The sequence below is a fragment of the Dermacentor albipictus genome, chromosome 1 (genome assembly GCF_038994185.2).
Source record: "Dermacentor albipictus isolate Rhodes 1998 colony chromosome 1, USDA_Dalb.pri_finalv2, whole genome shotgun sequence".
Classification (NCBI taxonomy): Eukaryota; Metazoa; Arthropoda; class Arachnida; order Ixodida; family Ixodidae; genus Dermacentor; species Dermacentor albipictus.
Genome location: NC_091821.1, coordinates 386,721,731 through 386,749,675, shown reverse-complemented (window position 1 = coordinate 386,749,675; position 27,945 = coordinate 386,721,731). Strand labels below are relative to the sequence as shown.

The 27,945-nt window shown below is 44.2% G+C and overlaps 1 protein-coding gene across 2 annotated transcripts in view; it reads right to left on the bottom strand.

Moving 5' to 3' along the window:
- Positions 1-27,945, bottom strand: part of LOC135902475 (calcitonin gene-related peptide type 1 receptor-like) — a 294,018-nt gene that overhangs the window by 175,265 nt on the left and 90,808 nt on the right. The window lies entirely within an intron of this gene.

Sequence of the window (27,945 nt, the reverse complement as noted above, 5' to 3'; positions counted from 1 at the left end):
CAGAAAGATAAAGAAATATGCGCATACTATTGTAGTAACGATTTGCTTATTAATTGCTAAGGTAATATCTACCATTGAAAAATTGATGCAGTGTATCAGAAATGCTACGGTGGTCATTGCGGCAAGTTTGTTGCGCTAAAGTCAGACATTTGAGGTATCAAATCCTGTGTAGCAAAAATAATACGCTGATATTTGTTGCGGTAAATGCATGGATGGAAGCAATGTAGCTCGTGTACAAGTTTTAGCGGCCTCGGTATGTCAGTGCCTATGGCGTTGCGTTGCTTAAAAGGAGGTGCAGATGCAATTTTCTAAACCTTGGAGGCCACACTCCTGTGAAGAGAATTGCGAAAATTTTCGTGCTCTTGCATTTACGCTAACTAACTGAGTGGTGGAAGTGGAAACTAGTCTGAAGTCGCAAGCTAAACGGTGGCGCCTTTCTCAAGACCTAATTATTTATTGAAATAACAATAGAATGAATAAATGAAGCGAACTAAGATTAACCAGATGTCTGGTTGAATCTGGTTGATCCACAGGTCCAGTTTCTTTCTAAGTTCAGAGCTTTTGTTTTTTTGTTCTATCGCTTTCTTCTTCTTCTTTTTTTGCATTGGCAGTTGTAGTGAACTATGAAAAAGGTTTTCTAAGTGTATGTAACTCAGATGACAGAACATTTATTCCTTAATGCATCCACGTTGACTAACGTACATTTCGTCGCTGTCGATGTTGTTGCTTATCGGCGCTCCAATTCTGTGGTTTCGGTTACGAATTTTGTAACATATATATTTTTATTATTATTACTTTTTTGCTCACACGTAACCGTGCATCTGAATTGAAACAATATTCATAGCACCGCAGTTGGAAGAATATTTGTTGGGGGGTAGCTTAGCCATCAACATTTAGAGCTTATGACTGCAACGGCAACAGGACCCCCGGAAATTTCAAAAGTTATTACGTGCAGGACTGCGCAATCATGCGAATGCCTCGAAAGTCATAAAGCGCCCCGCTTTTCCGCACGAATCGGGAAACGAGATGCAGAAAAACGCCATGCTCGTCGCCGATACTGTTGCCGTTGTTATACATTCCACCAAGCTTTTTGGGAACACCCTGGCGCTTGCGAACGGAATGACACCCCGAGGGCGCCAGCAGAAATACGAGGTTACCTCACAAACTCCACGTCGAGTGAAGCTATCTCATTCCTTCAATGAGCACAGCAAAGCCTTTTCTTTCACTCTCTCTGCCTCTCTCTCTCTCTCTCTCTCCCTTACGGCGCCGTTCGCGAATTCTGTTGAGCACTAGCTGTGCCATCGGCAGCACAATGGTTGCTGAAACCGCGTTAAAGAAACGATAACGTCGTTAGTTCACCGTTTCGCGCGGCTCTTGGACTGATTCATTTTTGCCTCGAGGTCTCGCGGAGCTCTTCGCCCCCGCGAAGGAGATTACAGTTCGGGCTTCCAGCCCCTTCGCGTGATAAAACGGAAGCTCTTATCTTCGCATGCGCGGAATTTCTAGGAAAGCAAGGGGAGAAATGGTATTCTTGCCTAATCGCAAATAGGACAGTTTGCCCTCTCGAGGTGTACGCCGCGGGCGCTTCCGACTTCCCGGAAGTAGATGGAACTCGGCCACCCATTTCCGGGCTAGCCACCATTGTCCAAGCGCTCCCGGAAGCGAGTTCGTCACGTAGTTTCGCTTTGTTGAGTTTAGTTATGTGTACACTTCGGCCCCTATTTCTCTGCTTCTCTTGTATGGTGCGAGGTTACAGCTTTTCCGAATATCCGTAGACTGGCATTACTGAAGGCGCCGTTCAGCTTTTCCGCATGCGACATTCATTCGGAGTAGACGAAGAGCGTCCAGACTTAGTCAACTTGCTTGGATGTGTTCGGGCGCGTTCCGAGAAAGAATGCTCCGGCAACGAAGTAGCTTTTACTGCTCCGAAGACAGCGCACAACAATGTGATGCAAGGTCTGAAGTTTAAAAGGCGTTTTTATGTGACGTCTCATTTCTTGCACTTTGCCATGGGCTACCTAATGGAGATTTCTGTTTCGGTTTTGTTTCATAAACTCCGTCGGGTACATCGCATCTTAATATATATATATATAGAGTAGCCACGTAAAAAAAAAACGCATATATTGAGACGTGTATTTATTTATACTTTTTCTGGAGACTGCATTTCACCCGCTAACAAATTATCGTTATCACTCAACGCAAAACGCGCCTGCATGATTTGGAACATACTCGAACCTTATCGTTGTTTGTATCTGTCATGTACGTTGTCACTGAACCTTGTGTAATGAGATTGTACGCGCGACGCGAATTGTGTCGTATTTTCTGGAAGGTGAGCAACTTGAGACCTTACAGGATGTCGAGTTTTAGCGATGGTGAAGAACACTGTTACTAAATGGTGAGTGGCGACACTAACTCTTTATTGGGGGAATTGTGTGCCTAGAAAAAAAAGAGTGACGCTCAGAGCATAACGATAGCCGAGAACACAGTGGGTGATCGTCGGAAACTGAAGTGGGGGTGAAGCACGTCGACCTTCATACCTGACTCGGAAAAGGTTCCAGTGCAATCGCTGGTGCTCGCACTTTCCATAAAATGCGACACCATTCCATAAACCCATACAATGGGTAAACCTGCGTAAACCCATACAATGGGTTTACGCAAGGTTCAGCGAGAACGTACACGGCAGATTTAAACAACGATGACGTTCGAGTAGGTTCCAAATCATGCCAGCGCATCTTGCACTGAGCGGTATATAACGTTAAGATTTAGCCCGTTAAATGCAGTCCCATGAGAAAAAAACATAAGAAAGAGCACGCGCCAGCAGGGTGCAGTACGCTGCATTGCAAGCTTACTATTAAACGGCCGTTATAGTCGCCGTGTTGCGAAGTAATGCTTGATTTCGCGAATGGAACGAGATCTAATAGAGAATTCAGTCATTGATAACTTGTGTTATGTTGCGAGTGAGAGACAGGCAAAACAGAGAGAGAGATAAAGAATGACGAAATGCAGTGGGGTACCGGTAACCACGGTGGCCCGCAGCTGGCGATCTCTACTTGAGGAGGGGAGAGTGTTCCACAAAGACATTAAGAAAGAAAAAGTCAGTGCACCCACACTTGCAGGGAAATGTTTAATATCATCTTCCCGGGCGGCCGTGGAGTGAAGTTTACATTTGGTCGCGCAATGGCCCTTTGTAGTTGCTTTCTGCATGCGTGTGCATCCTGAGCAGAGTTGCAAGACTGAGGCCGCGAATTTCGTTGTTGGCCAAAAGATGCGCAGTTGCGCAGAATGTTATGTATCCCAGTTGAAAATGACAACAGAGGTTGTGTTCAGTACTACAGAAATTTCTGTTGTACAACAGGATTTTTCTGTAGTAACTACAGATTCCTGATGGAGCGACAGAGTTTTCTGATGTACAACAGACATTTGTTGTTGCTACTACAGAAGTACAGTCTGTCGTATGTCTGTTGTTACAACAGAAAGCTGAAGCTCTACAACAGATATTTGTAGTACTACAGAAATTCCTGTTGTACAACAGGGTTTTTCTGTAGTAACTACAGATTCCTGATGGAGCGACAGACTTTTCTGATGTACAACAGACATTTGTTGTTGCTACTACAGAAGTACAGTCTGTCGTATGTCTGTTGTTACAAGAGAAAGCTGAAGCTCTACAACAGATTTTTGTAGTGCTACAGAAAAAATTGTCATCACTACAGGCACCCTGTTGTCCCAACAGAAATGTTCCTGAAGTAACCCGAAAAACTTCTGTAGTGCTACAGAGAGCTGTTGAAATACTACAGAAACCTATTGTGGCAACAGGCCCCCAATTGTCACAACAGAAGTGTTCCTGAAGTAATGCGACCAACTTCTGTTGTACTACAGAAAAATGTTGTTGTACGACAGAAGCCTATCATTGCAACAGGCCCCCAGTTGTCATAACAAAAGTGTTCCTGAAGTAATGGACAAACTTCTGTTGTACTACAGAGAACTGTTCCACAACGGAAACCTATCGCCGCAACATGTACCCAATGATGACAACAGAAGTGCACTGAAATTGTGTGATGCGACAAGCTTCTGTAGTGCCTTGTTGAAAAAGACAAAAGGAATTCCTGTCGCAACTACAGAAATTCTGTTGTACGACAGAAATTGTTGACATTTCTTAATTGGGAGACATTTCTGACATTACGACAGAAATTCTGATTTCGCAACAGAAGCATTCTGTCGCGACAACAAGAGTTCTGAAGTCGGAACAACAGCTTTATATCCTGACTCCGACGTTACGACACCAATTCTCACATCGCAGCAGAAACATTCGGTCGCGACGGCCAAGAGTTCCGAAGTCGCAACAGAAGCGCTTTCCGTCGCGGTCCTTTAAAATTGTATGTTTTCGCATCGGTGGTGTACACTGTACTTTTCTCTTGCGCGGTATTCAATCGCGCTTCTCTGAAGCCGGCAATGTTGATGGCACCGACACCGGTATTAAAGTCGACGTGGCGAATAGTTATAATTGTGCCGTGACGACGCGGCACCAGCAACGCCCTACCGGCCTCCTCAAAATCGGCCGCTGAACAAAATCATACCATGTTTTTTTTTGGTAAGATGTGGCACACAGGCCTGTGGACTTACATGTGCTGTTACACTGACACATTAGTTAATTTCCCAGGAATATTTCACAAGCTTATGCGAAGCGGAAAAGAAGATTTGGGTTGTTCCACAAAGTTGCGTGAAAAGCTGTCTCGCTCGGGTCTCATTAATCTGGTACAGTGCTGCCGTGAGAAACCAGTATGCTGTCAGAAAGAACTCTCATCCACGAATGTTTATGTAGCTATTTTGCATTGAACACACGAATTATATGCGCGCTCAAAAGTGTAAAGAACGAGAGACTACTGTCGAAACTAGCAGTAATAACCCTAAAAGTCACCGTTGCCTATTTCTGAATTCCTTATTTAATATGGATATCGTACATCAAAATCGATGTTCTAGCACTGCACGATGTACCTGTCGATGGTACGAACACTCTTGCTCTTCTAGAAATGCGGCACTTGACGCCGTGGAGTGATAGCGGATCTTGGCTCTCAAAATGCAAATGTAAACATCAGCGCATCAGCACGTCGTACTATTCACATGGCCAAAACGTACACTCGAAAAGCATGTCAGCGGTGGTGCAGTGGTAAGATGCCGGGCTGGGAATCGTGAGGTCGCATGTTCGAATCCTAGGCGCAGACGTTTTTTTTTAAATTTTTTTTTTAACTTTTATGTTTTTCTTTTTTGTACTAACAAATTTACATAACCTTACGGACGTCTCTGTCAATTTTTAATTAAATATTGATCAAGAACTACAGAACTTTCTACTACAGGACGTCACACTACAGACAACAGAACTACAGACAACAGAACTACAGGCAACAGAACTACAGGCAACAGAACTACAGGCAACAGAACTACAGGCAACAGAACTACAGAAACAACGTCCCAAAATACGACAGACTGTTAAAATTTCCTGTTGTGTTTTTCAACTGGGATATAGAGTATTTTACAATACAGATCCGACAATCTGCTGGTATAATGATACAAGCATCCATGTGAACGTGTAGGCTGTTTGTTACACTTGAACACGAAAAAAAAAAGCTCATTAAGGTGTGAAGCGGCAAGTCGAGCGCACACGTTGAAGAAGAACAAGTAACCACGTCTGATTTTACGAGCCATTAAATACCAATGATGATATTGTTAGCTGTCCCGGATCTATATTTCTAGAAGTCCAAATACATACTTATTGCGTTTCTGAAGTACTCACTATAGATTCAAACAACACCTGGCACACTACGCTGCTACAGCAAACACACGACCGCAGCGGCATAGCTGATGCACGGCCTATACTTGTTTTTCTTTTTGTTCCAGCTTCATTAAAATAACTCCCAGTGAGCTTAAAGAACTTCCTTGACCGAGAAACCAGCATGCTGCTGCGTGTAGTGAAGCAGAATATCAAGCGATGCGTATAGGAAACGCGCACGATCGGAATGCAAGCGTAAATTTCCACTACATTGGCATTGACATTCCACTTTGTAGGCAGTAGAACAGTCCTTCTTTTTTTTTTTTTTGCTGCGCACGTTGGGAGTTGATTTTGCACATATATAAACGCCGGCACCGGCTTCTTTCTTGCCGTACACTACACACATACAGAAAGGGAGAGTTAGAAAGTCATATCTTCCACTTCTAGTAAATGCAGAGCTGACAAATGTCAACCGGCGCACAAGTGTTGCGCAGCAAAGTCGAACGCATCCGTGCATAATCCCCGAAATTTGCGCGGGTGGCGCAAACACGTCGGAAATTGTAGCACATTTCTCGCAAAGTTGCGAAAGGCAACTTATGTCCTGAACGTTTGAGGACCCTCTGGAATATGCAAAGCCGCTTAGTTGGCACACGTTGTGTCAAAAATTTCCTTCCTGAAAATGGCAATATGCTTAGCAGTACCTTTGCATAAGACATTTCATATCTTCTTAGGTCGTGGAAGCTGTAGCAGGGACGAGTCACACCACATCACCGAGCGTGTTACCTCTTGACCTTCTTCGTCACACCACTGCCTTACGTATGTCCTTTCGTATCGTCAATGAACATTGTTGTTAACCCGGCTGTCGGGCCTCTTACAAAAGCAACTTACTCGGCCTCATAAGCATTGCTCCTTGCTCAGTGGTTACAGCTAAGTACGGGAGCACTAGACTGTAAGAAGCTCTAACATCGTGAGCCCCATAATCGACAGCGTTGTGCGCTAAAGTTACAGTGCAGGCTTAATATCGAAGACGTTGTGCCTTTGCTTTTGCGAGATTTGCAGTGATGGTGAGAGTTTGCGCTGGCTGCTTAAGCTACACCGAGACCGACCATGCGCATTGCATTTAATGTCACTTGGTTTTAAAAAGTGGCTAATAAATCGACTCCATGCGCAAGGATATGCTTACACTTAGGTGAGCTGTCACATTTGTATTCATGGCGCTATCATTGTTTTCACTCAGAAAATGTTACATTTAGCACCCCGAGACCACACGGAGCCATTTTCTTTTTCTTTCGCGGTTCATTGTGCATTCAAGATATTATGATGATAAGTGAAAGCCTTCACGCACTTTACTCGATTTTTTTTTATTTCGGTAACCCAATCACCCTCAAATTGTTCTTCGTTGACTGGCTAATCCTCCTTTTTCATTTATCGTTTCTATCGTGCGCCGATAGAAATGTTTTAGAAGGGAGCCGGGTCTTTGGCTGTTTGATTGTACCTCCGCCCATTGTGAGCGCACGTCGGCTGTGCGTTTCGTATGTTTCGAATGGCTTCTCTGAAGCAGAATGTCGTACCTGGAAGCCATGTAGCACTCACCGACTTTCTGGATGAGCCGGGCTGAGTGCGCTGTTGCGCTAACAATGTGGCCGATAACGGCACGTTGAGACGCGGCTGCCTTCAGTGCGTTGTCGTGGATTCCTAATGCGACAGCGTTAAGGGCCCCGTGTCGCAGAAAATCCAGCGTCCCGCATCCAGCGTTGACCGTCGTTTCGAACAAAAAAATCATTTCCCACCACGCATAGCTAATAACGCAGTTCTTCCACGTAGCAAATTGAAGTTGCTGAACTAATTGAATTTCCCAGGGGAGACTGCCTCAGAAAAATTGTAGAGTACAACTTGCGCACAACCTACAAACATGATAGCGTCGAACTGCATGTAATGTGAATATACGACAAAAGATAATTCTGTTGCGCGTAAACTCAATACACAAATCCATTTTCCAGCCTTTCTACTGTTCATAGAGTGGCCAGGACCTCCGAGGCCAGCGCGCGCAAATCTCAGAGGCCATAAAGCGGCGCGCCCGGTTACTTGCAACACCTCCAGATGGCGCTCGCCTCCGCTGCATCGCCTGCACCCAAAACACCGTTCGCAATAGGGGATCAGAAAATTTGGACGTGTTAGTTCTTAGTGTTTTTTTCTTTTCTTTTTTCATTGGTTGACCTAGGTAGGATATCAGGCAGCATAGTAGCAAGAGCTTGGTGGCGCAACCCACAGCCCCGTTCCAAAGGGGACGCTCATAACATCCATCCATCAATCCATCCATCCATCGCGGCCCACGCGAGAATTGTGCTATCTGCCACTGGCAACCTTTAAAAAAATGGGGGAAGCGTTCGATGAAACACCCGGCATATATGTACAGGGTGTTCAAACTATCATGCACCAAGATGTAAAAATATGCAAATACCACGTAGCTGGACAGAACTAAGTTAATGTTGTTCGCCGTCGCTTGGAGATAGATATTTTCTCTGCATTCCGCCTAACTACATAATTGATCCTAATATTATAATAAGCTTCTGAAATATTAAAAAAACATGAAAAGTGTCAATGAGAATTTGTAGAGCAACATGAGAAACTTCTGATAGAGCTTTATGCTGGTCAATACGCGCTACATAAGAGTGTTTGTCCCAGCATGAAAGAATCGCGCTAATACGCGCAAAATTGTCGCGCGACTGGCCGCTCGAGGCACTTGTAAGCACGAAGTAAGCCGGGATCATAATTCCAGCTTACATCGATGCGTGCGTTAGACATTTAGATACAATGAATGCAGGCCCTGAACAAACCTAATGGCAAGTATACCCGTGGTATTGCGGGTGATGAGCGCTAGCTAGTGTAAATTGCGTTTTTAATGCGTAAGCATTCTTTGGCGAGTTCTCCAGCCCCATCACGTGAAAAGTTTAATGCCTTGTATCTGCACAAAAATGCCTAATTTTAAGACATATGCCATTTAATCGTTATAGTACCGCAAATGTAAATGACTGGTAGATTTATAAGCGATAAGGAACAATTTAGACTTCAAAAAACAAATAAAAGAATAATCTCAATCTTGCCGTGAGAATGGCCCGAAGAAGGCACTATAGCATCAATAATTTGAATTGCGTATTTTCCTAAAGACCCCATTCACGGTGATCCCATGGGCGCCGCCATATTTGATCACGTGGTGACGCGTCCATTGCTTGCCTCCGCTACTTCCCTGTTCACGATGGATGTGCGTGACGCTGTTTCGGCACAGCAAACCTGCGTTTCGGCGGATATAATAGACGGCTGGACGACACGAAGCTTTGGTCTCAGTTTGAGGATACGTAAGCATTGTCTGAGCATATTATGCCTTATCCAAATGGCGCCAGCCGCGTATATGGTGCATGTCCTAGCAGCGATGCTAGAAATATCTTTGAAGCTGTTTCAAGTGTTCCGGTAATAAATTAAATGAATATCAGTGTGTTTTCCTACTGGTTCTTCATTTGGCAAACACATCGAAGAAGGAGCTTGCCATGTTTCTGACTCTGTAACGTTCCTCGGTACGGTCACTGTCTGATTGCTTATTTTTTGCCTAATCGCTGCTTAACGGCTGTGCTAAGTTGCGGTAGATGTGTTCTTGCAGCGCGCAAAGCTTCGAACGTAAATGTTTAGTACTTTGTAATACCTAGTACCAATGACGTATTAGCGTAGGTCGCCCACTTACTCCATAGAACGTCGCGAAGCGTTCAGCTTCGAATATTTTCGGCATTTGGTGTAGGCGTGTCCCCCGTGCTTCGGCGCATTGTTTCAAGAGCACGCCTATTCACTCATCTCTTATACGTTGGCGATAGAGCAGGCATCAGTTTGCGTGCGAGTAGGGGTGAATAAGTAACATGCGAGAAACTTACTATGACAGGAAGCGGTGCTACTGCCTTTGTCACTGTGTAACGAACGGTACACACTCTTGCCGAGATTCCAGAGTTGAAGCCCTCTCTGTAGGAGAGGGCTTCAACGCTGTAGGATGAGTGGATTTGTTTATCCTCGAGGAAGGTCATGGTGTTGCCGACAACACAGGCAGTCTAGTCCTTATGTGGCAGCGGTCCGTGACCTTGGCCTCATAGATCCACTTCATTCCTCAATATGCCAGTCACTATTTTTGCAGCCTGCTCCTGCACACGTCTTCCCTCTAGCGTTGCACGTTCTGCAACACGAATGGAGCGCAGTGCATCAGTGAATACACAGTTGCCTTTCCGATAGCTAATTGCGAAGCACCAAGCCAGAAGCGGTAATAGTTTCGTATTTGTGTGTTTTCGCAGAGGCAACGTGTGGCGCGCCGTCGAATGCGCCCTCTCATTCCTCTATAGCAAACTGCTCTGTTTCTTTTTTTTTTCAGAGTCTAAACATTGGGCCTTCTCCTGTCTCTTTAGTGCGATTAGATCAATGCTTATTCTAAGTACTCATATCACCATTTCGTGATCAGTGGCTACTTAATTAAATTATATGCATTGCGCATAGAATAAACACTTCCTGGAAAATTAACCGCTACGCTTGTGTCACTTGTTTTCGGACCTGGCATTGTTGTGCGGTGCTCTTCGCTAATGAAAGGCCAACACTTGTCAACTTACACACTCTTTCTTCCCAATCTCCATTTCAGAATATTCGCTTTCGTTCTCTCCGGGTTCACCAGTTCTCTCATATGAGGGCGGTTTCTACACGAACGTCGCTCCTGTTGGATGGAATTTTTAGACTTTTGATTCTGCACGAAATCTCTCTTTTTCTCTCTCTCTCTTTCTCTTCCTCTCTCTCTCTATCTTTTTCTTCTCTTGTTTAAGAGCGTTAAGAGTTTGTCAAAATGCCCGTGAACACTATAACAGTGTTCTACAATCTGTTTGTCAGGCTATACGGAATGGGATATATTTTATATTTCTGCGTGTACTTCATTTCATTCCACGTGACATCCTTGCGTATGGTGTTAAACTGCAAATATCTAAGGTTTTGCTTTACCTGTCAGCCTACTTCGTGCATGCAGCACTTTAACGTTGTGGTGAAGCCGGCGACGCGCTGTACTCGTTGCCAACATTTACGAACCATAATATGACAATCAATCAAGCAAATAAGCAAAGTCTCACCTCGCGTGTGTAGGTGACATTGAAACAACCTTTAAAGGCAGGTGAGATGACGTATCGACTTCAAGCTATCCGGAAACCAAGAAGACCTGGTGTAGATAACGATGACAGATTCTAGGACCAGATTTAAAAGAAAAAGATGGAAGAATAAGAAAGAAACGAATCTGTGGTATAGCGGGCGGCCTACAGTTGCATGCGGGGGTAACCTTTCTCAAGGTTTCCGAAGTGCTTCATACAGCTTCCGCAGATTTGGTTCTTGTGTGGTCGCCGTGAATGTTCCAAAAGTTGCGCTTCGAAATCCTTGCTGGTGTTTACGGTATCGCTCCTGCCTCAGGCAAGCTCTTCATGTGTGGCAAAACTAAGCGATAGTCTCAAAAGCGACTTGTATATAGGCACAGATGATCTGCGAGCAAACTGTAACAACGTAACTAAAGAAGAAACGTATATATACACCAAGACCTGCGTTGGATAAATGGTAAATACGGAAGGCAGGATACGTGACTGCGCTTGTAGGTGGAGTCCTAGAAGCAAAGAGAGGGACATACTTGCAAGGTTGTAAAAGGTGAGCGTCGGTTTATGAAACGTGCCTAGGCTCTCGTCTGCTGGCTCTCAAAAGCACCGTTTCCGCAAACATAATCTGTATACGCTAGGCGGTGTCAGTCTTGCCGGTAAGCGTGCTGTTCAAAATTTTACGTGGCGTGTGGTTATTTATTTTGCTGCTGAAACAGGCCAGATTCAACTTCTGGATGCAAGGCGCCCGTGGCCAAAAGGTGAGAGTTCCTGTCCGAATGTTTTCTTCTTGAGCGTTTTATGCGAAAGCAGTTAGTATCCCTACAAGCGTATAATAATACTCAGTGGTATATGAACCGCTGCCGGTGAGCATGAATGCACTCCGTGGTGTCGGTGCAACATTTCGCACCGGCCTTGTTAATGTCATTATGATTCAGCATGAACTATATAGTCTATTTCACCTCGTACTTGGACGCTGGAGTAGCGCTGGTATGGTGCATTACGCGCAACGAAGGCCGCCTTAGCCTTTGTCAAAAACACCAGCATCGACCATAAGCTATATATTTTTTAGTTGGTGCAAGTAGAAAAAGTGTGTATCGTTGTGTAGGTTGCGTGCATACGTACTACGTATGCATCTGGTATTTCATATGTCACACCCCTCACCTAGAGTTCGGCATGCTATAGGCGTATGGCCAGGAAAACGTATCCAGCATCAATGCAACAATGTTTGTCAGTCTATCTTCTGTAGGTGACCTATTGATAGTAAGATCTAACCACCAGACGAGGTGAAATGCAGGTTAATAAAATATATCATGGTGTTATAGATTTCGATATAGTACGCGGATAAACACAAGGCTTCTAATTAGCCTTAAACCATATATTGTGTTTTTTCTTCTTTTTAACGGAGGTCGTTCTTTCAGTCCGCCCCTTTCAATGTAGTATCTGTTTCCGGTAACCAAGCCTGCAACCTCGACTTGCGTAGCGGAACACCACTACGACTGTGTCATACTTGAGCATATTGCACGTTACTCAGAATACTATATTTTTAAGTTCGAACAATTTTTTTTTCACACGAAGCAGAAAGTGCGATTCCGCCTCTTGAGGTAGGTTTCCTGACGAGGCGGAGTTTATTGGCACAACAAATCGCAATGTGCAGTTTGATTAATGTAAAAAAATGTCATTAAACAAAACTATCAAATTATTTGCAATAAGAAACATTTTCCGATTGCGATGTTGGAAACGAGAAGTAATGAAATAATGCCTGCTTAACAGAAATCCTAAGACCATTGCCACTTTCGAAATATCCGTCCGCAAAATCTGCTAAAAAATGCATTCCCATTACATTTAAGATCATCGCCAATTCGCTCATGAATGCTTTTATAAAACCGTCGGCTGTAACGCTCGAGTATATTGTAGCACTGTTTAAAGTTGCCTTTTAAAAATATGTGCAGATCATATAATTTATGTTAAGCGTACATGATTTAACTACTGCTTGGTTTCAGTTTCTCAAATGGAACATATGAGCCACGACGTGAATAATTAAAGAGGTAATTAGTGAGCCTTCCTAATTAGCAACCTATGCACTGCGATTTGTCGCACAAGTAACGCTCGCTTCTTCCATAAGTGCACCTGAACGCATGCTTGTCGCCGGGAAGCTTTCAATAAAGCTCTGCTTGAACAAAAAAATGACGCAGATCCAAATCACACGCTGGAATCTTCTTGAAGCGAAGCTTTAGTCGAGCACGTGACGAAATGCCACGCAACTGAATGCGACGCCTACAATTGTGTTTGTTTTCAACATTTTTTTAACGTGTAATATTATGCAGCGCTTATGCTTACGCCCCGCTCAGGTTACAACTTCCAATTTCGTGCAATATTTAGGTTTTATGCACGGAACCATTCACAAGCAATGCCGAAATGCAAAACTCCAAATGAGGCAGGTGCACAGCGTAAGACTTGGAATGATTTCAACTCGAGCGAGTTGGTATAGGCGATTCATGCTACTGAAAGGAAGGCGCGCACTGAGGAACACAAGAAGAAAGGAAAGGCGTTTGTATTCTCCTTTTAGTTTTGCCCTCATTCTTGGGTTCACGTTTACACAACTCCCTTTCAACAACAGTGCGAGATGACGATGTCGTCGCAGTGATTACAGAGGACGGAAACCGTGTATGATAGTTGTCGAGGCAAATGAATGTTGGTCGGAGCTGTATGCACAGCGAAGTACGACACATGTCTGAAATTGTTTAATCGTATATATTGAAGGATTCGATATAGTTTAAAGATTCCAAAGATAAGAAAACGAAAGCAGTTGTTGAATAATAATAATTCTGTGGTTTTACGCACTATAATCACGATCTGATTATGAGGCACACCGTAGTGGGGGACTCCGGAATAATTTGGACAACCTGGGGTTCCTTAACGTGCACCTAAATCTAAGTACACGGGTGTTTTCGCATTTCGCCCCCATCGAAATGCAGCCGCTGTGGCCGGCATTCGATCCCGCGACACAGTTGTTGAATACCACGCGCTATTTTAGTAAGAGGTCTGCGTCCTTTATAGATGCGTATGAGCCAACATTAAACATGTACAGGTCTTATGTCGTTGTTGGTCCTTGATTATGCAGGACAGCAGTGCGCGTACGGGTGCTGCATTATCGGTCAACATTCAAATCTGCGTAAGTCATCCATCTGTCTAGAAACGTTAATTATGCTGCGCCAAATACCGGTAGTTAAGGCGAGCAAACCTTTCCTTAAAAAGAACGAATTGTGACTACAAAGCACAGAAAGATTGTGGCGCATCAACTGCGTCTCACTTGAGAGACTACGCCAATTTGCATCCTTGACGAGCCAGTGCAGTGCCTAGAAGGGCTAGCCAATGAAAGCCTAGACGTAGTATTCATTCTTCGTTGACCTGTTTGCTTGCTTTCATCTTCCTCTCTGATTCGCCGCAGCTAAATCGATAAAGCGCTCATGGTGTGTGGCCGCGGTGCTTGATAATCCCCTCTAGGCTTGGAATAATAGGACTAATTGACTTCCTCAGTCTTCAACGCCCCTCCGGTAATCTCTATCAGCATTCCTCAGCCCACAGAGGCACTGCAAGGTCATATTAAAGTGGCACCTGACTCCTCATGCGATTCGTATTTTTATCTGTTCGTGTAGGTTGCCCATTGATTGCGTGTATGCAATATAAGATTCCAGCTTGGCCGTTAATATTTAGATCAACAATACAAATGTGGCATTTCTCTTTGTCAGCAAACAATATTACACACACACACGCAGTGTTCTAAATTGTGAAATATGCCCTGCAATGTAGCAGTTTTCTCTCTTACGGACATTATTTATGTGTTCAGTGCATTGCTTTGTATGCGCCGTTCATTCCTGATCCTCGTCTGCGTTTCACAGCGGAAATCTACGTGGAATAGTATGTAGTATGGTACCCTCACTGCGCCGCATGGCAGTTGACCGCGAGTTTCGGAAGTTTTTGGGCAGATCGTCATCATCGTGGCAGGTTTCTTGTGCGCAAGGGAAATGATAAACCAAATAGATTTTTGGTTGTTTCTTATATATATATATATATATATATATATATATATGTGTGTGTGTGTGTGTGTGTGTGTGTGTGTGTGTGTGTGTGTGTGTGTGTGTGTGTGTGTGTGTGTGCGTGTGTGCGTGCGGCTGTTATTATGATCATATGAAGCAGTATAATGTATGACTCAACAAACCGGCAGGTTATGACCGAATAGGAGCGCTAGATATAAAGTACAATTTATATCGTATTCAAAACATGCTCTTGTTTATCTTAAACGGATGTTTTGAAACAGGTATAAAGCCGCATGGTTTAAAGACCTCAGTAATTACAACGATTATGTATGCAAAAATATTGATCAAGATAATATTGTGCTTGGCCTTTCCTTAGATCTGACAAGAGCTTTTGAACCCATAGAACACAACATCATGATATACAAACTAGAAAGTGGAAACTAGAAACTAGACATTACAGACAGTACGCTCCGTCGTACGACTTGCTGAATGATGGTTACCCGTCATTTTGATGATCAAATGCTTGGAAGTTGAGCAGCTTAGATATTTCGCGTCATTCCTCTGTAAGGTATCTTACAGTTCGACTAGCGTCAATAAAGTTTCGTGTCTCATGGGTTCGAACTTCTGAGGTGGATCCGCATGCATCATTTTATCAGATACGCTGAAGAAATGGCGCGTGCCAGAAGTATCAGCACCACCTCCTGTCTGAGATGTCCAATACACAGAAGAAACGCTTAGTATTCTTCGTGAAAAAAAATGAAAAAAGAAATACAGTGAGATCACTTCCCATACTCCCAAATGCCACTGGGGCAATGCAAATGGGTCTTCGCGTTTCTGCTGTCGTCTTGTTTCTTTTCAGTGCTACATCAACCCCCCCCCCCCCCATATACTTTCTCACATGTATTCACATCATCTGTCGAGTAATCCTGCGCTGAGGGCTAGCAACAAGATGCAAACACAAAAAGCTGAGTGATCCAAATACTGTTTTTCAAAACATCTACAGCAGCGTCATGTGTTTGAACACAGGTCGTCAGTGTAAGAAAGTTTGAATATTATTAACGCAAAAAGTTTCACTAGAATCTTCAGATTGTATGTGATAATATTTTCGTGCAAAAGAAAAGTTAGATGCCCAGATGTCCTGTAACGATAATGGGAATATAATTGAGGCACCAAAAGTGGACGCTCGTGATACACGCAGTAATATTTGATCAACTGAAAACTTCGTCACTGTCAGCAGATATTTCTCCTTAACATAGGAGTTCTCGTTACCGAATCTGGTTACCAAAAGTAACGAGATTTCGTTTTTTTTTCGTGAGGTAAGAACGGTAGCTAATATCGACGTGCACCGCTAGACGCGCGCATTGGAGTATCGTTTCCGTCAGTTAGCCAAATGACGTCATGTGCCGTCAAGTTTCGCCTCCTGACTTCACTTTCTTTCGATCCTCTGTCGCCTTCAGCGTCGGTTTTGTGTTGTCAGACACAAGGAACAACATAATGCTTATGAAGTTTTGTCATATCCTTGCAAATTTACTTCCACACCAAGGAGCTTGTTCGTAATAAATTCGCATCACCAGTTAACAGTCAACTGGCATTTTTGCGTTGAAGTGCCCAAGTGGTCGCTTGGTGCAGCTCGTCGAAAATGCCCGAACCTGTGGAACCCAGCAGATGGTCCATTGCACCGCGGCAATGTTCTTGCCCACACAACACTCTGCGTGCGTCACTTCCTGACTGAAGTTGGATGATAACCAGCATCGTAACTCACCCTATCTGCTTACCACACCTTACGCAATGCAAGTTCTTATCCCCAAGAAAGAAACAACAGCTTGAATGAAAGGGTTTTCAAGGTGTGGAGGAGATAACGAAGACAACAATGGAAGCATGGAGAGTCATGACATTTTTTTATAGTTTTATTCTTAAGTCTTTAATTTAATCCTAGATTTTAGTAAAATCATTCTTAACAAGCTAATCTGCTTTGATTCTAACGTACCTGTTCCAATTTATTGTGTTCTTATATTTCATAGAATTCTGATTTCCGATTTTATTAAGAACTGCATGGTTCCTCGCCAATCTGCAAGAATGGTCATGTGCCAATAAACCTAAGACGGGACGCTAAGATATACAGATTGTGAGAGTTCCATAACTGTTTTGAACGATGAATGAGGCGGTGGGACAAGTTTATTGCGTCTCAGAGAGACGACTGTAAACCTGATTAATGTCTCCTAATGTTCGAGATCATCATAATGATTAAATTATCGAAAAAATAGATTCCCGTTACCTTTGGTTTCCCCCTCGTATACGCCATTCTGAATACTCGAAACTAATACGTAGTGTCTGAAGTCAACTTAGTTTGTTCTTGTGAAAAAAAAAAAAACCCGATGATTCCTGATGCAACCTTCGGAACATTGCTTAATTACCTGCTTCTCGTTTTTCCTTTTCACCGGTAAAAAAAATATAAACTGAAAAAATTACGTACCTTCCTTTAAACAAATCCGGCATGTGAGAAGAGGTGCGCGATGTTTCTTGGCGTTCCTTCCCTGCATCGAGAATCGACTGCCGCTAGGTGCTTTGTTTTCACAACTCTAGTCACCAGCCGTGTCTATAGCGAAAGACAAACAACCCGTGTCCTTTATCGGCCTGTGCAGACACGCTATGGGCCGTTTGGGCTTCGGCGCGTGTCTGCTCACCGCAATGGTGTTCATCCTGCAGCCCCTTGTTCGCCGTTAAGATGGGCGACCGAAGAAACGCAATCTCGTTGCTCCCACCAGAAGCACGTTGCCGTTTTTAGACCACGACTGGCCACAACACATGGCCAGTCACCGCTGTGCAAACAGATGCCGTTTTCGAAGTTATATTATGAATGACTCATTTGTGCAGATGCGCATTCTAGCACTTGGTAACGAAGGCACGCACGAGGGAAACAACATAACATATATAAAGGATTTCGCAGACAGCGCCAGAAGACACAGTTGCAATACAGGTGCCATTTGTGAATGGCCCAAAAGTATGCTGCGTTTCTCGTTTTGAACTCCTCATTTCCCAATAGGTCACAATTATGATGTACAGGTCGCGATATTAAGTCCGTCGGTACGCTGAAACTTCAGAGCAGGAAGTCAAGTGCGGCTAGCTACGGTGCCTTTTTCATGCAAAGCTTTTTTTTTTTTGCAATGAACGATCTTATCCTGTGTCAGAAATAAAAGAAAATATTGAGCAGATCAAATGAGCGATTGCTTCACCCCCCTTCCAAAAAAAAAGAAAAACATACGTATTAATGTACGGGGCCATCTCTTTTGTTCTTTCAGAAAGATAGCAAGAAGCGAGCACAGTGAAAGGAATGAGGGAGTTCTGTCAGCAGTGAAAGAGATGAAAAAACACAGAAAAACGAAAAGAAGAGGGCTGTACAGGCCTAGTAAGCCTTTTCAGCGCCCTTTGTTTGGGTTTCTTACTGAAATTAAAAGAAGGACACGCCGTAGTGCAATCACTGCGCCGGCTTAGTCGGATAGCAATAAAAACTGGTGACAGCCGTCATTGTAGGCGTTTAAAATGAATTAGTAAGCCCAGGCATTTCCTCGTGACAAGCACCACTCCGGCTGCATTGCTAGAACAAATGGCGTGGAAAATATACCGTAGTATGACACTAAGAGAAGGAACAATTTCTATTGGTATTGTTATTGTGTGTGTGTGTGTGTGTGTGTGTGTGTGTGTGTGTGTGTGTGTGTGTGTGTGTGTGTGTGTGTGTGTGTGTATGTGTGTATGTGTGTGTGTGTGTGTGTGTGTGTGTGTGTGTGTGTGTGTGTGTGTGTGTGTGTGTGTGTGTGTGTGTGTGTGTGTGTGTGTGTGTGTGTGTGTGGTTTCCTTCGGCAAGCTTAGCGCAATTTTAGGCAAGGGTTACAACTCCAATCTTGTTCATATGCGTATTCGTTCTATGCTTTTGGCCCTAATGAGGCATGACTGAAACACTGCGCCATTTATAGGTGGTGCGACGAAGGACTCATGTTCGACCTGTAGCATATCTGCCGAACACTCGTATGAGTGTTGATTTGCTATCTTCCCGGTCTCAAAGGCCAATTTTGCGTTACCGCCGATGTGATGGAACTAATACGAGTTCAATTGTTAAGTCTTGACTCACTATATACAAAGCCTTTGCTAGATCGAAGCAAAACCAGCTATATTGTGAGCACTCAGACAAGAAAGTAGTTGGCGTGCATTTGGGGATAACGTTTCGGCCCCAACCATACGAAGCCTATGCAAGAATCTACGGCGAAGATTGGAGATATGGCAAGACTGAGCTGTTCATGTAAAGCATTCGTACAAAGTACCTGTTACTTCCATCTTGAGAACGGATAAACTAATGTTCCTTTTGCAGTAGACGCCTTTTGTGGGTTTATTTGCAGTTTATTTTTACTTCTTCGACCGTTCCATTTCAGCCTGATAACCTGCGATTCGGGCCGGTACATACGTTATACATGAGACAGTGCATACAACAAGCAAGAAGCTTGAAGAGAATACGACCACGAAGGCTGAAGAGCATACTCAACCAGCCACGCACCGCTTTGATTAAGATGGGCGTCCCAGTTTTAATAAGCTTGCGATATATCTCCCAAGATTCTTCAAGCCATGGCGTACTCTCGAAGGATTAAATTCATAATTGAACATGACAAGACGATCAGTTGTTTCGCAAGAGCGTCAGTTGACTCTTACTGTGCAGAATGTTTTCATATTTGTGCACTCGAAGTTGGACAAAGCCAATCAACATGTACCGAATATTAACGCTCGTGCTTTTGCTTGCGACTAGCTCGCGCCAACTTAACGCTGATGGAATCGGGAAAAGTTGGATGGTTTTCATTAAAAACAATAAGTGACTTTGTCTCACACACGCGCAAAGACAAAGAAAAAGCAGAGTAAGCAAATGATTTATTGCTCTAAAGAAGAGAGAAGTGGCGCAAGGAACTTTGGACAGGCGCCCAGTACCGCCGTTCTTGATTCACATAAAGATTAGATTAGCGACAAGCGTGACGCCGCCCGTTCCTACACTGATTTCTCGATTTGTTGGAGTCGCAGTCGTCAGACAAAAACTGGGGGACGAGCGGAGCTGTATGCCGGTGTGTAGTTGTTTGAAGCTCTGCTTTTGGTGTTTCGTGTAGGGTCACTAAATAATGCAATTAGGAATGACCACTTTTAGCTACCTAAAGACCACTGAGACATGAAATCACTTAGCTCTCAGGCATTGTAGGGATAAAATTTTCGTAGTTTCATGGGCGCGATTTCAATCATCATCATCATCATAATCATCATAAGCATCATCATCATCCTGATTACGCCCACCGCAGGGCAAAGGCCTCTCCCATACTTCTCCAACAACCCCAGTCATATATTAAATGCGGCCATGTTGTCCCTGCAAACTTCTTAATCTCATCCACCCACCTAACTTTCTGCCGCCCTCTGCTACGCTTCCCTTCCCTTGCAATCCAGTCCGTAACCCTTATTGACCTTCGGTTATCTTCCCTCATTACATGTCCAGCCCATGCCCATTTCTTTTTCTTGATTTCAACTAAGATATCAGTAACCCGCGTTTGTTCCTCATATCCTCGTTAAAGAAATATAGATCGGTGTGTCACCATTACATTGCACAACATATTTCTAGATATAGTAAAGATATGTCAGAGAGAGACCAGGAAAACGAATCGAATCAGTTTTGCAAAAAAGCAGGTAAACAATATCGAATTGGGTAATAGGAATTATCATTGTAGCCAGCTTTAGGGAAGTTTTATGCTTATACCTTATACTTTCCACTCGGAAATTGAAAATACATTCTGTGATTTTACTTCTCAAAACGACAATTTGATTATGGGTCTCTTATGGATAAGTGAATGTCTGCGGATACATATCAACGTGAAACATGCACCTAAATCCAAGTACAGAGTAGAGTACCTCCGAAAGTCCAGGTATTGCTCCCCCAAATTATTGGTCTAAGGACACTCATCCCCGAGAAGGGAGTGATTTGCAAGCTCATTCTTACTCAAGTGTTCCAAGCTTTCCAATACAATAAGATTAAGAATTACGCGACGGTTGAATTGCACAGTTCAAGAAAGCAGCATTCATCGTCTCGTTTATATTCCAAGATGGCGTTGAATACGCGTATATTTAACTTACCGCAGATTATTCTGCCTTAAAAACAATGCCACCTGACTCGGAGAAAGCGAAAATTTTGTATGCGCGTCTATATTCACCCGGCTAGGCGACGTATCCGCAATTCATCACTTGGAAGGTCTCATATGCTGATCTGCAGACACACTCAATATGCATACGTTCCATATAGTAAAGGTACATAAAGTTCACTATAAGGGGGTTTTAATAGGACAGTGTCCCTGCTGAGAGAGGTATTACTTAGGAAAAAAATTGAGAGAAAAAAGATTGTCTGAGACACTTAATGCTACCTACGTGTAGTAATGCGAACGAATTATGCCAGTTGCGGACCTTGGACAGTTATGAACGTGCTCATTTCATGCACTCATGACGTGGCGCCCCCTCCACCTCATTGGCGGCACCATCACGTGCCCGACGACGTAAGCACCTGGCCCACCTTTTGTATGCCGATAATCGTCGAGCGGCCGTGTCGTCGGAGAAGCGTCATCTCGTACCTCGGAGGTCCGGGTTCGATTCCCACCCAGAGCAAATTGTAGGAAGTTTTCTTTCTAAAGCCATTACTTTGCTATGTTTACTGGAACCTCCCCGAGAAATTTCACGTCAGTCTGAGCATTTTTTCACGCTTACTATTTTTATTAGTGTTTGCGTCGTCGGCCATTTTGGTACCATCTTTCGGTTAAGCCGCGACGTTGACGGATTTTCGCGTAATGGGGCAGGTAATTTTTTTCCATTAAAACGGTGGCGCCTTTTCTCAAGCGATAAATCAGTAGTACCAAAATTGACTGAAATGCAAAAAAAAAAGCCTTTTCAATATCGACGTGAAAATATTGGAGACAAAGGTAAAATAGGTATTGATTTGTTGTTTAGCACAGTTGATGGGGTCTCCGACGAAAGAGGAAAAAAATAAACACACACACACACACACACAATGTCATACGATCCCCGCGAGAGACACACCGAAGCACATCCATTTGGTCTTCAGAAAATGCACACGGGCCGTCGTGGCCCGTTATATGTTACTGTTCATTCCGGAACACACTGTCAACGTGCACAAAAGCGGCTCGAAAAGCATGGAGCTCACTCGAGCTCGGCGTGTCTTCTCCTCCCGACACGGCTTTCTCCGCGAGAGCCTTTATGTGGCCGTCGATATTCGCCACCCCAAATCCCCTTTTTCCAGTTTCACTTCATTGGTTTTTCCATCATTATTTCTTTTCGTGAGCACTTTTCAACGAACCGTGAGAGTGTTTTCGCCCTTGCGGTATATCCCAGAGCCACGTGTCCTGGCTCTTCTTACGGGCCACGCTTAACACCGCAGGACGATGCGCGCGAACTTTCTTGGCTTTCCTACATAAAAGGAGCTTTCAGTGCACGCGGTGGCGTTTCAACAATGATCCCCTATAGACGTATGTCATGGGAAAGCCGAAAGCTTCTCCTTTCTCCTCCGTTGCATCCAAGTCCCTTGTTTTCCTTGGATGCACGAGCGACGATACGAAACTGCGTCAGCGATGAGCCGGTATAACAGCGGCTTTTACGCTGTCTCGCAGTGCGTAGATTCGACACGCACTCTAGGCACCGGTAGACTGTACTCCTCCGCTCCTTCGGTCAATATTTCTTCTTATTCGTTCCCTATTGTAAGCTAGTAGTAGGCTAAAGGCAGTTAAAAAGACTAGAATTCTTTTCATTTTATTCCTTTGTCTTTCTCGTTCACATTTATTCAGAACGCAATTGTAACCTATACGAAATTATACAGAGGGGCACTTGCAGAGGAGAATATGATACGTACCGAACTACCAAATATTTCTGACATGCAAAAAAAGGAAACAAGAAAACTCAGTGAATAAGGATGACCAGCGAAGCTTCATATCTGGGCCCCTTAATGGCGAACTGCACCTCCACCGTGGGTCGGCCCGGCATTTCAGTATCTTCGGTATCGGCCCACGTATGGGGAGTGTTTAACATCTGCTTCACTTACGCCGCGGGTCGTCCCGGTAATGTACTATCTTCGGCACCGGCAAACGTATGGGGAGTGCTTAACGCCTGCTCCACTTCCGCCATGGGTCGGCCCGGCGTTGCACCATGTTCGTGATTTTTTTTCTGCACGCAGACACAATAGTGGGGAATTAATGTAGTCCTTAACAGCCTCCCTATTTAAAAAAATTTAAATAAGAACTGATATAGTTGCGTTGGGCATAGTGGGTAAAATGTAGGACAGATCGACTTAGAGAAATAAATACTGTTTAGTTTAAAAACATTAAAATATTATCTCAGTGCCCTTCCACTCTGTGAAGGGCGACCAGCAAAGCAGTGTATGTGGGCCCCTTACTGGCGAACTGCACCTCCGCCGCGAGTCGGGCCGGTGTTGCACTATCCTCTAGATCGGCTCAGGTATGGGGAGTGCTTAACGCCTGCTTCCACTCCGCCGTGGTTCGGCCGGGCATTGCGCTATCTTCGAGATCGGCCCACGTAATGGGGATTTTTTTGCTTACGACACGAAAATTTCCTTGCACGATAGAGGTATACAGCGTCGCTGTAATCTAATACCTTAGAATTGGTGCAGACATCGGTCAGTTGGTATCTAGGAAACGAAAATCTATCCAGCTAAAATGAGGTGGCATTAATAATGACAGAAAGACGCACTGAGGAGCACGTGGCGCCACCACTTCATTAGTATTTTAAGACGAAGATGTCATATCCGTCATACTTATTCAAACGACGTATGTTCATCGTAATTTATTTTGTCACGCCTTCATTTTCTTTTAATGTTTGGCCGGGTCAATGACAGGTATGCATCTTGCCGCTTCACTAGGCTAATAGGCACACATGCTTTATTATGTATTTCTTTTTTGTGAGTGTGTCGTCTTGTCCTCATTGCTATCGTTACCATAGTCATATGGCAATACGGTCATTTTCAAACTGGCCTGCTACGTAGAGTAGCAGGCCAGATGCTCCATTATCCGGCCGACCTCTCTACAATTTCCAATCATTAAAATACTTCTTCTTCTTATTCAAACTACAGTGGTCGATTGTGGTTGTTTTGTGCGGCCTGGTGTGTGCGCGGAGTGGTCGTTCTCTCGTTCTCCCCTTCTTTTTCTCTTTCGATTCCCCCTTTCTTTTATTGAGAGTGCAGTGTAGCAGACCAGAAGCTCGCCTGGTTGACACCCTGCCTTTCCTCTCTTTGCTTTCTGTCTCTCCAACTACAGAAACATAAAATAAAGCTACAAAAGCGCACAGAACACCAGCCGCCTCATTATTTTAACATTGCACGAGGTGCACTGCCACTATCCTCTAAGAGCCAAATGTAGTAACAAGAAAAAGTTTATTTTGCAAGGAAGACTAGCAGGTAATAGCGGCGCACAGCAGAAAGTAACGGCATGCCAGAAGCTAAAAAACAATCGCATGCTGCCTTTTTGACCGCGCAGATGTTTAAGAAATGTACATTCCCACTAACTTCTGACACAGCGATTCTGCTACGCGCGTGTGTTTTGTTTTCGCTTTAACCTGAGAGACTTGCTGCCTAATGTGAACATTCGGTTCTTACGGCTAAGTCAAAAGCAGCACGATCAATAAACGTTTTTACTTCTGCACGCAAGATAGAGTTTTTATGCGCATTCAATTCAGCAAACTGCTTCCCTTGGTAGATCTGAAACCACTTACACGGATTCCAGTGGCACGAAGAAAAAACAGCCGCCCTTACTTATAGGGAAAGTACATCGCCGAAGGATCTATCCCAGAAGGAGAAAACAAACAAACAAAACAGAAAAGAAAGTAAAGGAGCGGCCAGAGTGTTCTTCCAGAGCAAGCGAGAGCACAAAGACGAAATGAAGGCTGCCGGAAATGCCGACTGGCTTTTCGTAGCAGGGACCAGAACAGACAGATGGCAGGGCGCCGTGTTTTTTGGGGCCCCAGCTCCTGCCAACGCCAGCGGTTTCGTACAGCGCGACAGCATTTGCAGCCGAGTAACCGATCAGTTGCAGCTGCAATGCCACAGAGAAGCGGCGAACTTTAGCTGAGTGTTTAGCGTAACCTTTGATGATGTCACGTCCATTCATTGTACTACGCGTCGGTGCAACTTTCAGCTACGTTTCAACGACGTTATTGACGGAAAGTTCATGTCAAAACAGCCTTCTATACTTGGTAAGGAGGCGTCTCTTGCTTGCTGAGCCTACAAAGGCGCGCCGGAGTTGTGCCACCGTTGGCGCCATACAAGAAAGCCAGTCTTTTTGAACGCTGGTACACGTTACACAAGCACACACATTATCTGATCTGTAGGCACATAGATTACCTAGAAAATGAAGGGAGTGGGAGGAGGGCCTAGATAATAGATCAACGTTTTTTTTAGCTCACGTCATGACAAAATAGATTCGCTTCCTCAGGAAATATCCGGCCGAGAACATCCGGTTTTCCATCTTGCCTGAAAAGAAATGGGTCTTGTGTGGGGCTACATTCAAGGGCACTCTGCTTTAGTTTTGATCACATATCTCAATGTCCCACGTAGGGCCACGCCCATTTGCATTGTGCGCTACTTAGGTTGTACATCACGCCAAGCTAAGCTTGATTGCACACACAGTGATACCTACAGCAGGCGCCCTCTATTTCGGTGGCTATTGTTTGGTTGCAAGGTTCGTTATTCTCAGTTACCTTTGTGGGAAATGATTTAGGAGATTGCATGTGCCGCAGTCAAAGGAAACGTTTTTATGCACGAGCATGTTTACTACGCTGCTGATAAGCGGTACAGGACATATACAAATACAAGGACGTTAATAACCAGCGAGTATCCTTGAATAGCCCACAGTTAGTGAGTTTTATGACCAAGGCGGTAGACAGAGAAACATAATGAAAAGAATACCCAAGGAAGAAAAGTGCGCTAAGTCCAGCGTTACACAAAAGAAAGAGAAAAGGGTGAAGAGAAGACAGGGACGTTAAGCGTTAGGATATATCTCCGGTTGTCTACATTATCTATAAGGAAGGGAGAAGAGGCTCTAAGGATTAAAGAACGGAAATAAGAAGAAAAGGAAGAAATCAGAATAAACAAGCTAGGAGTATCCATGTGGGCACGATGGCCCACTTTTTCAAAACGCTATGTAGTCGCACTCTGCGTCCTTCTCACATAGACATACAACGTGGCATAGGGCACTGCACCACCCAGTGTCACGCAGTAGCAACTTGTAACGCTAATAATCTTGTCTCTTCTGGTTAGCATAGCCGGGCTAACTTTATAGCCGCTCACGCTGATGTCTGTGTAGGCCGGAGTCGAAAAACTTCAGTTTCTGTGAAGGGGCGATTGTCCAGCTAATCTCACATGGAAGAAAGCGCTGTTTTTTGCTGGTTGGAGCGAGGCCACTCACGAAGGTGTGCGATTGCTTCACTGCAGCTGCAAGGGCCATAAAGTCAGCTATTGGTCATTCCTACAAGAAAGAAGTAATGCTTTAAATTGGAATCCTAGGGATGAATGCGTCCGTCTATTTATTAGTCCGGCTGAATGCTCTTTCGGCTAGTAGGCGCATAAAAGGTTTTTCGTTGCGTCGGCTATCGGAGAGAAAGAGAGAGAGAGAGATAAAAGGATGGCAGGAATGTTAACCAGTCAAGAGTCGGGTTGGCTACCCTGTGCTGGGGAATGGAGAAGTGGAATAGAAAGAAAGGAGAGAAAGAGAGAGATGGGGGTAGAGTGACGTGGACGAGCAGTACAACAGAGTCAAAGGTGCACGCTCAAGCCAGACGTTCTCAGAAAGCACAAAAGACTCTTTAGTGCCTTCTCAGCCAATAATTGGTGGGGACGATATTCTAGTATTGTCTGTTCCCTCAGAACACGATCATCTACTTTGCTGAATGCGTTAATCATAGACTGTCTTTGCGCTTCAAAATGAGAACAGTGGCACAATAGGTGGTCAATGTTCTCCTCGCAGCCGCAGACATCACATGCAGGACAATGTGTTCCGAGAACAATTTGCAAAATGAAAGGTGTTCCACTTGTGTGCCTGCAAAATCTTTGTTTTCAGGAGAATTCAATATTGTCCGCAAGGAAGTTTGAAGCCCTCATACATTTATAGGACACACTGATCTGCTCGACAGGTGGTAAATACTCCAGTGACAGCGAGAGAGACACTAGAAGCTGACTGAATAAGAAGTTGAAGTAATAATGCCCCGTGAACACTCAAAACTCGAGCCAACATTTACCCCCTGCTAATTCTTTATCATCATCATCATCAGCATCATCATCGTCATCATCATCATCGCCATCCTATTATATGTCCATTGCAGGACGAAGTACTAGCGTAGTGAAGTGTACACGCGATGAATGAAGGCCCACCCGCATTAAAATGACAAAACAAAGGATGCGAGAACAAACAGCTTTACTGGACGAAAATTTGATTCCCAAAGCATAGGACCATATCTCATGGCAGTGTCGTATCAGATACGTTCCGTCGACTAAACTCATTCCGAACGCCAGCATATGAAGCAGACACGTATCGTTTGCCACAGGTAAATTGGGTCACTGAGGAAATCGTGCCTCTATGTTAGGCCAAGAAAGCAAGTGCCGACCATGTTTGGAGTTCGAAATGTCCCAGTGAATATAGTATTAATTATATTTCTCTCGGTACAACTAGCAGCCTTCGATCAGCCTGCAAACCAATTTACAGTCGGCGGGCTCCACGATAACATGCAAATGAGTCCCACACCGAATTAGAATGAATGTGACACGGAGTTTTATACGGGCTGAGACTTGAGGCTATGCGCAGACATGAGTTAAAAAAATGAAAAGCCTAGGACACTTTAACTTCCTTCTTATAAAAGTAACATCAGAAAGACAATGGCGAAACTGACATTAAACACTTTGCTACATTGTTTTAAT